This window comes from Ambystoma mexicanum, unplaced genomic scaffold (assembly GCF_040938575.1).
Source record: "Ambystoma mexicanum isolate Mex_15411 unplaced genomic scaffold, UKY_AmexF1_1 Mex_scaf10, whole genome shotgun sequence".
Taxonomy (NCBI): domain Eukaryota; kingdom Metazoa; phylum Chordata; class Amphibia; order Caudata; family Ambystomatidae; genus Ambystoma; species Ambystoma mexicanum.
In genome coordinates, this window is record NW_027182325.1 from 2,622,501 (window position 1) to 2,630,000 (window position 7,500).

General features: G+C 47.2%; 21 non-coding genes and 5 pseudogenes across 21 annotated transcripts in view; all 26 read left to right on the top strand.

Moving 5' to 3' along the window:
* The first annotated feature begins 94 nt into the window (after positions 1–94).
* Positions 95–213, top strand: LOC138538851 (5S ribosomal RNA). The gene has a single exon (XR_011286937.1). It is a non-coding gene; the product is annotated as a 5S ribosomal RNA (ribosomal RNA).
* A 106-nt stretch (positions 214–319) lies between these two features.
* On the top strand, positions 320–438 carry LOC138543766 (5S ribosomal RNA). The gene has a single exon (XR_011290639.1). It is a non-coding gene; the product is annotated as a 5S ribosomal RNA (ribosomal RNA).
* Positions 439–544: 106 nt separating this feature from the next.
* LOC138551201 (5S ribosomal RNA) lies at positions 545–663 on the top strand. Its single transcript, XR_011294931.1, has one exon. It is a non-coding gene; the product is annotated as a 5S ribosomal RNA (ribosomal RNA).
* A 105-nt stretch (positions 664–768) lies between these two features.
* On the top strand, positions 769–877 carry LOC138543642 (5S ribosomal RNA; annotated as a pseudogene).
* Positions 878–1,341: 464 nt separating this feature from the next.
* LOC138541402 (5S ribosomal RNA) lies at positions 1,342–1,460 on the top strand. Its single transcript, XR_011289410.1, has one exon. It is a non-coding gene; the product is annotated as a 5S ribosomal RNA (ribosomal RNA).
* A 106-nt stretch (positions 1,461–1,566) lies between these two features.
* Positions 1,567–1,685, top strand: LOC138540073 (5S ribosomal RNA). Its single transcript, XR_011288131.1, has one exon. It is a non-coding gene; the product is annotated as a 5S ribosomal RNA (ribosomal RNA).
* A 106-nt stretch (positions 1,686–1,791) lies between these two features.
* Positions 1,792–1,910, top strand: LOC138550418 (5S ribosomal RNA). The gene has a single exon (XR_011294170.1). It is a non-coding gene; the product is annotated as a 5S ribosomal RNA (ribosomal RNA).
* Positions 1,911–2,016: 106 nt separating this feature from the next.
* On the top strand, positions 2,017–2,135 carry LOC138548127 (5S ribosomal RNA). Its single transcript, XR_011291941.1, has one exon. It is a non-coding gene; the product is annotated as a 5S ribosomal RNA (ribosomal RNA).
* A 106-nt stretch (positions 2,136–2,241) lies between these two features.
* On the top strand, positions 2,242–2,350 carry LOC138546701 (5S ribosomal RNA; annotated as a pseudogene).
* Positions 2,351–2,803: 453 nt separating this feature from the next.
* Positions 2,804–2,922, top strand: LOC138537543 (5S ribosomal RNA). Its single transcript, XR_011285675.1, has one exon. It is a non-coding gene; the product is annotated as a 5S ribosomal RNA (ribosomal RNA).
* A 106-nt stretch (positions 2,923–3,028) lies between these two features.
* Positions 3,029–3,147, top strand: LOC138543777 (5S ribosomal RNA). The gene has a single exon (XR_011290640.1). It is a non-coding gene; the product is annotated as a 5S ribosomal RNA (ribosomal RNA).
* Positions 3,148–3,253: 106 nt separating this feature from the next.
* On the top strand, positions 3,254–3,372 carry LOC138550450 (5S ribosomal RNA). The gene has a single exon (XR_011294202.1). It is a non-coding gene; the product is annotated as a 5S ribosomal RNA (ribosomal RNA).
* Positions 3,373–3,477: 105 nt separating this feature from the next.
* Positions 3,478–3,586, top strand: LOC138543136 (5S ribosomal RNA; annotated as a pseudogene).
* A 464-nt stretch (positions 3,587–4,050) lies between these two features.
* LOC138548552 (5S ribosomal RNA) lies at positions 4,051–4,169 on the top strand. Its single transcript, XR_011292350.1, has one exon. It is a non-coding gene; the product is annotated as a 5S ribosomal RNA (ribosomal RNA).
* Positions 4,170–4,275: 106 nt separating this feature from the next.
* Positions 4,276–4,394, top strand: LOC138540074 (5S ribosomal RNA). Its single transcript, XR_011288132.1, has one exon. It is a non-coding gene; the product is annotated as a 5S ribosomal RNA (ribosomal RNA).
* A 106-nt stretch (positions 4,395–4,500) lies between these two features.
* On the top strand, positions 4,501–4,619 carry LOC138550419 (5S ribosomal RNA). Its single transcript, XR_011294171.1, has one exon. It is a non-coding gene; the product is annotated as a 5S ribosomal RNA (ribosomal RNA).
* Positions 4,620–4,725: 106 nt separating this feature from the next.
* On the top strand, positions 4,726–4,844 carry LOC138548128 (5S ribosomal RNA). Its single transcript, XR_011291942.1, has one exon. It is a non-coding gene; the product is annotated as a 5S ribosomal RNA (ribosomal RNA).
* Positions 4,845–4,950: 106 nt separating this feature from the next.
* LOC138546748 (5S ribosomal RNA) lies at positions 4,951–5,059 on the top strand (annotated as a pseudogene).
* A 456-nt stretch (positions 5,060–5,515) lies between these two features.
* LOC138549181 (5S ribosomal RNA) lies at positions 5,516–5,634 on the top strand. Its single transcript, XR_011292966.1, has one exon. It is a non-coding gene; the product is annotated as a 5S ribosomal RNA (ribosomal RNA).
* A 106-nt stretch (positions 5,635–5,740) lies between these two features.
* LOC138537941 (5S ribosomal RNA) lies at positions 5,741–5,859 on the top strand. The gene has a single exon (XR_011286059.1). It is a non-coding gene; the product is annotated as a 5S ribosomal RNA (ribosomal RNA).
* Positions 5,860–5,965: 106 nt separating this feature from the next.
* On the top strand, positions 5,966–6,084 carry LOC138537727 (5S ribosomal RNA). The gene has a single exon (XR_011285854.1). It is a non-coding gene; the product is annotated as a 5S ribosomal RNA (ribosomal RNA).
* Positions 6,085–6,189: 105 nt separating this feature from the next.
* On the top strand, positions 6,190–6,298 carry LOC138543137 (5S ribosomal RNA; annotated as a pseudogene).
* A 461-nt stretch (positions 6,299–6,759) lies between these two features.
* LOC138549182 (5S ribosomal RNA) lies at positions 6,760–6,878 on the top strand. Its single transcript, XR_011292967.1, has one exon. It is a non-coding gene; the product is annotated as a 5S ribosomal RNA (ribosomal RNA).
* Positions 6,879–6,984: 106 nt separating this feature from the next.
* Positions 6,985–7,103, top strand: LOC138540075 (5S ribosomal RNA). Its single transcript, XR_011288133.1, has one exon. It is a non-coding gene; the product is annotated as a 5S ribosomal RNA (ribosomal RNA).
* A 106-nt stretch (positions 7,104–7,209) lies between these two features.
* LOC138550420 (5S ribosomal RNA) lies at positions 7,210–7,328 on the top strand. Its single transcript, XR_011294172.1, has one exon. It is a non-coding gene; the product is annotated as a 5S ribosomal RNA (ribosomal RNA).
* A 106-nt stretch (positions 7,329–7,434) lies between these two features.
* LOC138537112 (5S ribosomal RNA) overlaps positions 7,435–7,500 on the top strand; it is a 119-nt gene continuing 53 nt past the window's right edge. The window contains exon 1 of the ribosomal RNA XR_011285260.1: positions 7,435–7,500. This exon is cut by the window's right edge and continues 53 nt beyond it. This is a non-coding gene — a ribosomal RNA (5S ribosomal RNA).

Here is a 7,500-nt window from a genome sequence, read left to right on the forward strand (position 1 = left end):
TCGAGCGATGAGCGTGGTATCATGTTGCAAGTGGCTGCATGGCTTAGCTTACTAAATGCAAATGCATAAGAGTAATATTCTTAGCATTCCTAGAGCCTACGGCCACACCACACTGAATGCACCCGATCTCGACTGATCTCGGAAGTTAAGCAGTGTCAGGCCTAGTTAGTACCTGGATGGGAGACCGCCTGGGAATACCAGGTGCTGTAGGCTTTTTTGTGCTCCAAGTTCAGGAAGTGAGCCCTTTCTCAATTGCCTTTTAAAACTGCAAGGTCTAGCCGACTAGATGCTTAAAAGTACAACACTCACTAGGCCCAGAGCCTACGGCCACACCACACTGAATGCGCCTGATCTCGTCTGATCTCAGAAGCTAAGCAGTGTCGGGCCTAGTTAGTACCTGGATGGGAGACCGCCTGGGAATACCAGGTGCTGTAGGCTTTTTTGTACTCCAAGTTCAGGAAGTGAGCCATTTCTCAATTGCCTTTCAAAACTGCAAGGTCTAGCCGACTAGATGCTTAAAAGTACAAAACTCACTAGGCCCAGAGCCTACGGCCACACCACACTGAATGCGCCCGATCTTGTCTGATCTCGGAAGCTAAGCAGTGTCGGGCCTAGTTAGTACCTGGATGGGAGACCACCTGGGAATACCAGGTGCTGTAGGCTTTTTTGTGCTCCAAGTTCAGGAAGTGAGCCATTTCACAATTGCCTTTCAAAACTGCAAGGTCTAGCCGACTAGATGCTTAAAAGTACAAACTCACTAGGCCCAGAGCCTACGGCCACACCACACTGAATGCGCCCGATCTCGGAAGCTAAGCAGGGTCGGGCCTAGTTAGTACCTGGATGGGAGACTGCCTGGGAATACCAGGTGCTGTAGGCTTTTTTTGTGCTCCATGATTAGTAATTGCGCAACTTCTCAATTATTTTTCAAATTTGGTATGTTTCCAAAATAATTGTATCCCGTTTTATAGCGGAAATGTTGGACAACATCATGAGGGCTGGAGCTACCTTTTTACATAGAATTAGCATACAGGTAGTGTGTTCATGGGTAATAAATCGACTTTCACATGTAATGCAGTACAGAGAATATTGAGTCCTTCAAGAGGCATGAAAGAAAACCATTATTGTGTTGATTGTTCTCTCCACCTCCCTGCAACAGACACAGGATGGATGAATTAAAGTTATCCTACCAGACATAGGAGTCCTGAATGGGCCCACCAGTCTTATATATCTCGCCTGATCGAGCCTGATCGAGCGATGAGCGTGGTATCATGTTGCAAGTGGCTGCATGGCTTAGCTTACTAAATGCAAATGCATAAGAGTAATATTCTTAGCATTCCTAGAGCCTACGGCCACACCACACTGAATGCACCCGATCTCGACTGATCTCGGAAGTTAAGCAGTGTCAGGCCTAGTTAGTACCTGGATGGGAGACCGCCTGGGAATACCAGGTGCTGTAGTCTTTTTTGTGCTCCAAGTTCAGGAAGTGAGCCCTTTCTCAATTGCCTTTTAAAACTGCAAGGTCTAGCCGACTAGATGCTTAAAAGTACAAAACTCACTAGGCCCAGAGCCTACGGCCACACCACACTGAATGTGCCTGATCTCGTCTGATCTCAGAAGCTAAGCAGTGTCGGGCCTAGTTAGTACCTGGATGGAAGACCGCCTGGGAATACCAGGTGCTGTAGGCTTTTTTGTACTCCAAGTTCAGGAAGTGAGCCATTTCTCAATTGCCTTTCAAAACTGCAAGGTCTAGCCGACTAGATGCTTAAAAGTACAAAACTCACAAGAACCAGAGCCTACGGCCACACCACACTGAATGCGCCCGATCTCGTCTGATCTCGGAAGCTAAGCAGTGTCGGGCCTCGTTAGTACCTGGATGGGAGACCGCCTGGGAATACCAGGTGCTGTAGGCTTTTTTGTGCTCCAAGTTCAGGAAGTGAGCCATTTCTCAATTGCCTTTCAAAACTGCAAGGTCTAGCTGACTAGATGCTTAAAAGTACAAAACTCACTAGGCCCAGAGCCTACGGCCACACCACACTGATTGCGCCCGATCTCGTCTGATCTCGGAAGCTAAGCAGTGTCGGGCCTAGTTAGTACCTGGATGGGAGACCACCTGGGAATACCAGGTGCTGTAGGCTTTTTTGTGCTCCAAGTTCAGGAAGTGAGCCATTTCACAATTGCCTTTCAAAACTGCAAGGTCTAGCCGACTAGATGCTTAAAAGTACAAAACTCACTAGGCCCAGAGCCTACGGCCACACCACACTGAATGTGCCTGATCTCAGAAGCTAAGCAGGGTCAGGCCTAGTTAGTACCTGGATGGGAGACTGCCTGGGAATACCAGGTGCTGTAGGCTTTTTTGTGCTCCATGATTAGTAATTGCGCAACTTCTCAATTATTTTTCAAATTTGGTATGTTTCCAAAATAATTGTATCCCGTTTTATAGCGGAAATGTTGGACAACATCATGAGGGCTGGAGCTACCTTTTTACATAGAATTAGCATACAGGTAGTGTGTTCATGGGTAATAAATCGACTTTCACATGTAATGCAGTACAGAGAATATTGAGTCCTTCAAGAGGCATGAAAGAAAACCATTATTGTGTTGATTGTTCTCTCCACCTCCCTGCAACAGACACAGGATGGATGAATTAAAGTTATCCTACCAGACATAGGAGTCCTGAATGGGCCCACCAGTCTTATATATCTCGCCTGATCGAGCGATGAGCGTGGTATCATGTTGCAAGTGGCTGCATGGCTTAGCTTACTAAATGCAAATGCATAAGAGTAATATTCTTAGCATTCCTAGAGCCTACGGCCACACCACACTGAATGCACCCGATCTCGTCTGATCTCGGAAGTTAAGCAGTGTCAGGCCTAGTTAGTACCTGGATGGGAGACTGCCTGGGAATACCAGGTGCTGTAGGCTTTTTTGTGCTCCAAGTTCAGGAAGTGAGCCCTTTCTCAATTGCCTTTTAAAACTGCAAGGTCTAGCCGACTAGATGCTTAAAAGTACAACACTCACTAGGCCCAGAGCCTACGGCCACACCACACTGAATGCGCCTGATCTCGTCTGATCTCAGAAGCTAAGCAGTGTCGGGCCTAGTTAGTACCTGGATGGGAGACCGCCTGGGAATACCAGGTGCTGTAGGCTTTTTTGTACTCCAAGTTCAGGAAGTGAGCCATTTCTCAATTGCCTTTCAAAACTGCAAGGTCTAGCCGACTAGATGCTTAAAAGTACAAAACTCACTAGGCCCAGAGCCTACGGCCACACCACACTGAATGCGCCCGATCTCGTCTGATCTCGGAAGCTAAGCAGTGTCGGGCCTAGTTAGTACCTGGATGGGAGACCACCTGGGAATACCAGGTGCTGTAGGCTTTTTTGTGCTCCAAGTTCAGGAAGTGAGCCATTTCACAATTGCCTTTCAAAACTGCAAGGTCTAGCCGACTAGATGCTTAAAAGTACAAACTCACTAGGCCCAGAGCCTACGGCCACACCACACTGAATGCGCCCGATCTCGGAAGTTAAGCAGGGTCGGGCCTAGTTAGTACCTGGATGGGAGACTGCCTGGGAATACCAGGTGCTGTAGGCTTTTTTTGTGCTCCATGATTAGTAATTGCGCAACTTCTCAATTATTTTTCAAATTTGGTATGTTTCCAAAATAATTGTATCCCGTTTTATAGCGGAAATGTTGGACAACATCATGAGGGCTGGAGCTACCTTTTTACATAGAATTAGCATACAGGTAGTGTGTTCATGGGTAATAAATCGACTTTCACATGTAATGCAGTACAGAGAATATTGAGTCCTTCAAGAGGCATGAAAGAAAACCATTATTGTGTTGATTGTTCTCTCCACCTCCCTGCAACAGACACAGGATGGATGAATTAAAGTTATCCTACCAGACATAGGAGTCCTGAATGGGCCCACCAGTCTTATATATCTCGCCTGATCGAGCCTGATCGAGCGATGAGCGTGGTATCATGTTGCAAGTGGCTGCATGGCTTAGCTTACTAAATGCAAATGCATAAGAGTAATATTCTTAGCATTCCTAGAGCCTACGGCCACACCACACTGAATGCACCCGATCTCGACTGATCTCGGAAGTTAAGCAGTGTCAGGCCTGGTTAGTACCTGGATGGGAGACCGCCTGGGAATACCAGGTGCTGTAGGCTTTTTTGTGCTCCAAGTTCAGGAAGTGAGCCCTTTCTCAATTGCCTTTTAAAACTGCAAGGTCTAGCCGACTAGATGCTTAAAAGTACAAAACTCACTAGGCCCAGAGCCTACGGCCACACCACACTGAATGTGCCTGATCTCGTCTGATCTCAGAAGCTAAGCAGTGTCGGGCCTAGTTAGTACCTGGATGGAAGACCGCCTGGGAATACCAGGTGCTGTAGGCTTTTTTGTACTCCAAGTTCAGGAAGTGAGCCATTTCTCAATTGCCTTTCAAAACTGCAAGGTCTAGCCGACTAGATGCTTAAAAGTACAAAACTCACAAGAACCAGAGCCTACGGCCACACCACACTGAATGCGCCCGATCTCGTCTGATCTCGGAAGCTAAGCAGTGTCGGGCCTCGTTAGTACCTGGATGGGAGACCGCCTGGGAATACCAGGTGCTGTAGGCTTTTTTGTGCTCCAAGTTCAGGAAGTGAGCCATTTCTCAATTGCCTTTCAAAACTGCAAGGTCTAGCTGACTAGATGCTTAAAAGTACAAAACTCACTAGGCCCAGAGCCTACGGCCACACCACACTGATTGCGCCCGATCTCGTCTGATCTCGGAAGCTAAGCAGTGTCGGGCCTAGTTAGTACCTGGATGGGAGACCACCTGGGAATACCAGGTGCTGTAGGCTTTTTTGTGCTCCAAGTTCAGGAAGTGAGCCATTTCACATTTGCCTTTCAAAACTGCAAGGTCTAGCCGACTAGATGCTTAAAAGTACAAAACTCACTAGGCCCAGAGCCTACAGCCACACCACACTGAATGTGCCTGATCTCAGAAGCTAAGCAGGGTCAGGCCTAGTTAGTACCTGGATGGGAGACTGCCTGGGAATACCAGGTGCTGTAGGCTTTTTTGTGCTCCATGATTAGTAATTGCGCAACTTCTCAATTATTTTTCAAATTTGGTATGTTTCCAAAATAATTGTATCCCGTTTTATAGCGGAAATGTTGGACAACATCATGAGGGCTGCTGGAGCTACCTTTTTACATAGAATTAGCATACAGGTAGTGTGTTCATGGGTAATAAATCGACTTTCACATGTAATGCAGTACAGAGAATATTGAGTCCTTCAAGAGGCATGAAAGAAAACCATTATTGTGTTGATTGTTCTCTCCACCTCCCTGCAACAGACACAGGATGGATGAATTAAAGTTATCCTACCAGACATAGGAGTCCTGAATGGGCCCACCAGTCTTATATATCTCGCCTGATCGAGCGATGAGCGTGGTATCATGTTGCAAGTGGCTGCATGGCTTAGCTTACTAAATGCAAATGCATAAGAGTAATATTCTTAGCATTCCTAGAGCCTACGGCCACACCACACTGAATGCACCCGATCTCGTCTGATCTCGGAAGTTAAGCAGTGTCAGGCCTAGTTAGTACCTGGATGGGAGACCGCCTGGGAATACCAGGTGCTGTAGGCTTTTTTGTGCTCCAAGTTCAGGAAGTGAGCCCTTTCTCAATTGCCTTTTAAAACTGCAAGGTCTAGCCGACTAGATGCTTAAAAGTACAACACTCACTAGGCCCAGAGCCTACGGCCACACCACACTGAATGCGCCTGATCTCGTCTGATCTCAGAAGCTAAGCAGTGTTGGGCCTAGTTAGTACCTGGATGGGAGACCGCCTGGGAATACCAGGTGCTGTAGGCTTTTTTGTACTCCAAGTTCAGGAAGTGAGCCATTTCTCAATTGCCTTTCAAAACTGCAAGGTCTAGCCGACTAGATGCTTAAAAGTACAAAACTCACTAGGCCCAGAGCCTACGGCCACACCACACTGAATGCGCCTGATCTCGTCTGATCTCAGAAGCTAAGCAGTGTCGGGCCTAGTTAGTACCTGGATGGGAGACCACCTGGGAATACCAGGTGCTGTAGGCTTTTTTGTGCTCCAAGTTCAGGAAGTGAGCCATTTCACAATTGCCTTTCAAAACTGCAAGGTCTAGCCGACTAGATGCTTAAAAGTACAAACTCACTAGGCCCAGAGCCTACGGCCACACCACACTGAATGCGCCCGATCTCGGAAGTTAAGCAGGGTCGGGCCTAGTTAGTACCTGGATGGGAGACTGCCTGGGAATACCAGGTGCTGTAGGCTTTTTTTGTGCTCCATGATTAGTAATTGCGCAACTTCTCAATTATTTTTCAAATTTGGTATGTTTCCAAAATAATTGTATCCCGTTTTATAGCGGAAATGTTGGACAACATCATGAGGGCTGGAGCTACCTTTTTACATAGAATTAGCATACAGGTAGTGTGTTCATGGGTAATAAATCGACTTTCACATGTAATGCAGTACAGAGAATATTGAGTCCTTCAAGAGGCATGAAAGAAAACCATTATTGTGTTGATTGTTCTCTCCACCTCCCTGCAACAGACACAGGATGGATGAATTAAAGTTATCCTACCAGACATAGGAGTCCTGAATGGGCCCACCAGTCTTATATATCTCGCCTGATCGAGCGATGAGCGATGAGCGTGGTATCATGTTGCAAGTGGCTGCATGGCTTAGCTTACTAAATGCAAATGCATAAGAGTAATATTCTTAGCATTCCTAGAGCCTACGGCCACACCACACTGAATGCACCCGATCTCGTCTGATCTCGGAAGTTAAGCAGTGTCAGGCCTAGTTAGTACCTGGATGGGAGACCGCCTGGGAATACCAGGTGCTGTAGGCTTTTTTGTGCTCCAAGTTCAGGAAGTGAGCCCTTTCTCAATTGCCTTTTAAAACTGCAAGGTCTAGCCGACTAGATGCTTAAAAGTACAAAACTCACTAGGCCCAGAGCCTACGGCCACACCACACTGAATGTGCCTGATCTCGTCTGATCTCAGAAGCTAAGCAGTGTCGGGCCTAGTTAGTACCTGGATGGAAGACCGCCTGGGAATACCAGGTGCTGTAGGCTTTTTTGTACTCCAAGTTCAGGAAGTGAGCCATTTCTCAATTGCCTTTCAAAACTGCAAGGTCTAGCCGACTAGATGCTTAAAAGTACAAAACTCACAAGAACCAGAGCCTACGGCCACACCACACTGAATGCGCCCGATCTCGTCTGATCTCGGAAGCTAAGCAGTGTCGGGCCTCGTTAGTACCTGGATGGGAGACCGCCTGGGAATACCAGGTGCTGTAGGCTTTTTTGTGCTCCAAGTTCAGGAAGTGAGCCATTTCTCAATTGCCTTTCAAAATTGCAAGGTCTAGCTGACTAGATGCTTAAAAGTACAAAACTCACTAGGCCCAGAGCCTACGGCCACACCACACTGATTGCGCCCGATCTCGTCTGATCTCGGAAGCTAAGCAGTGTCGGG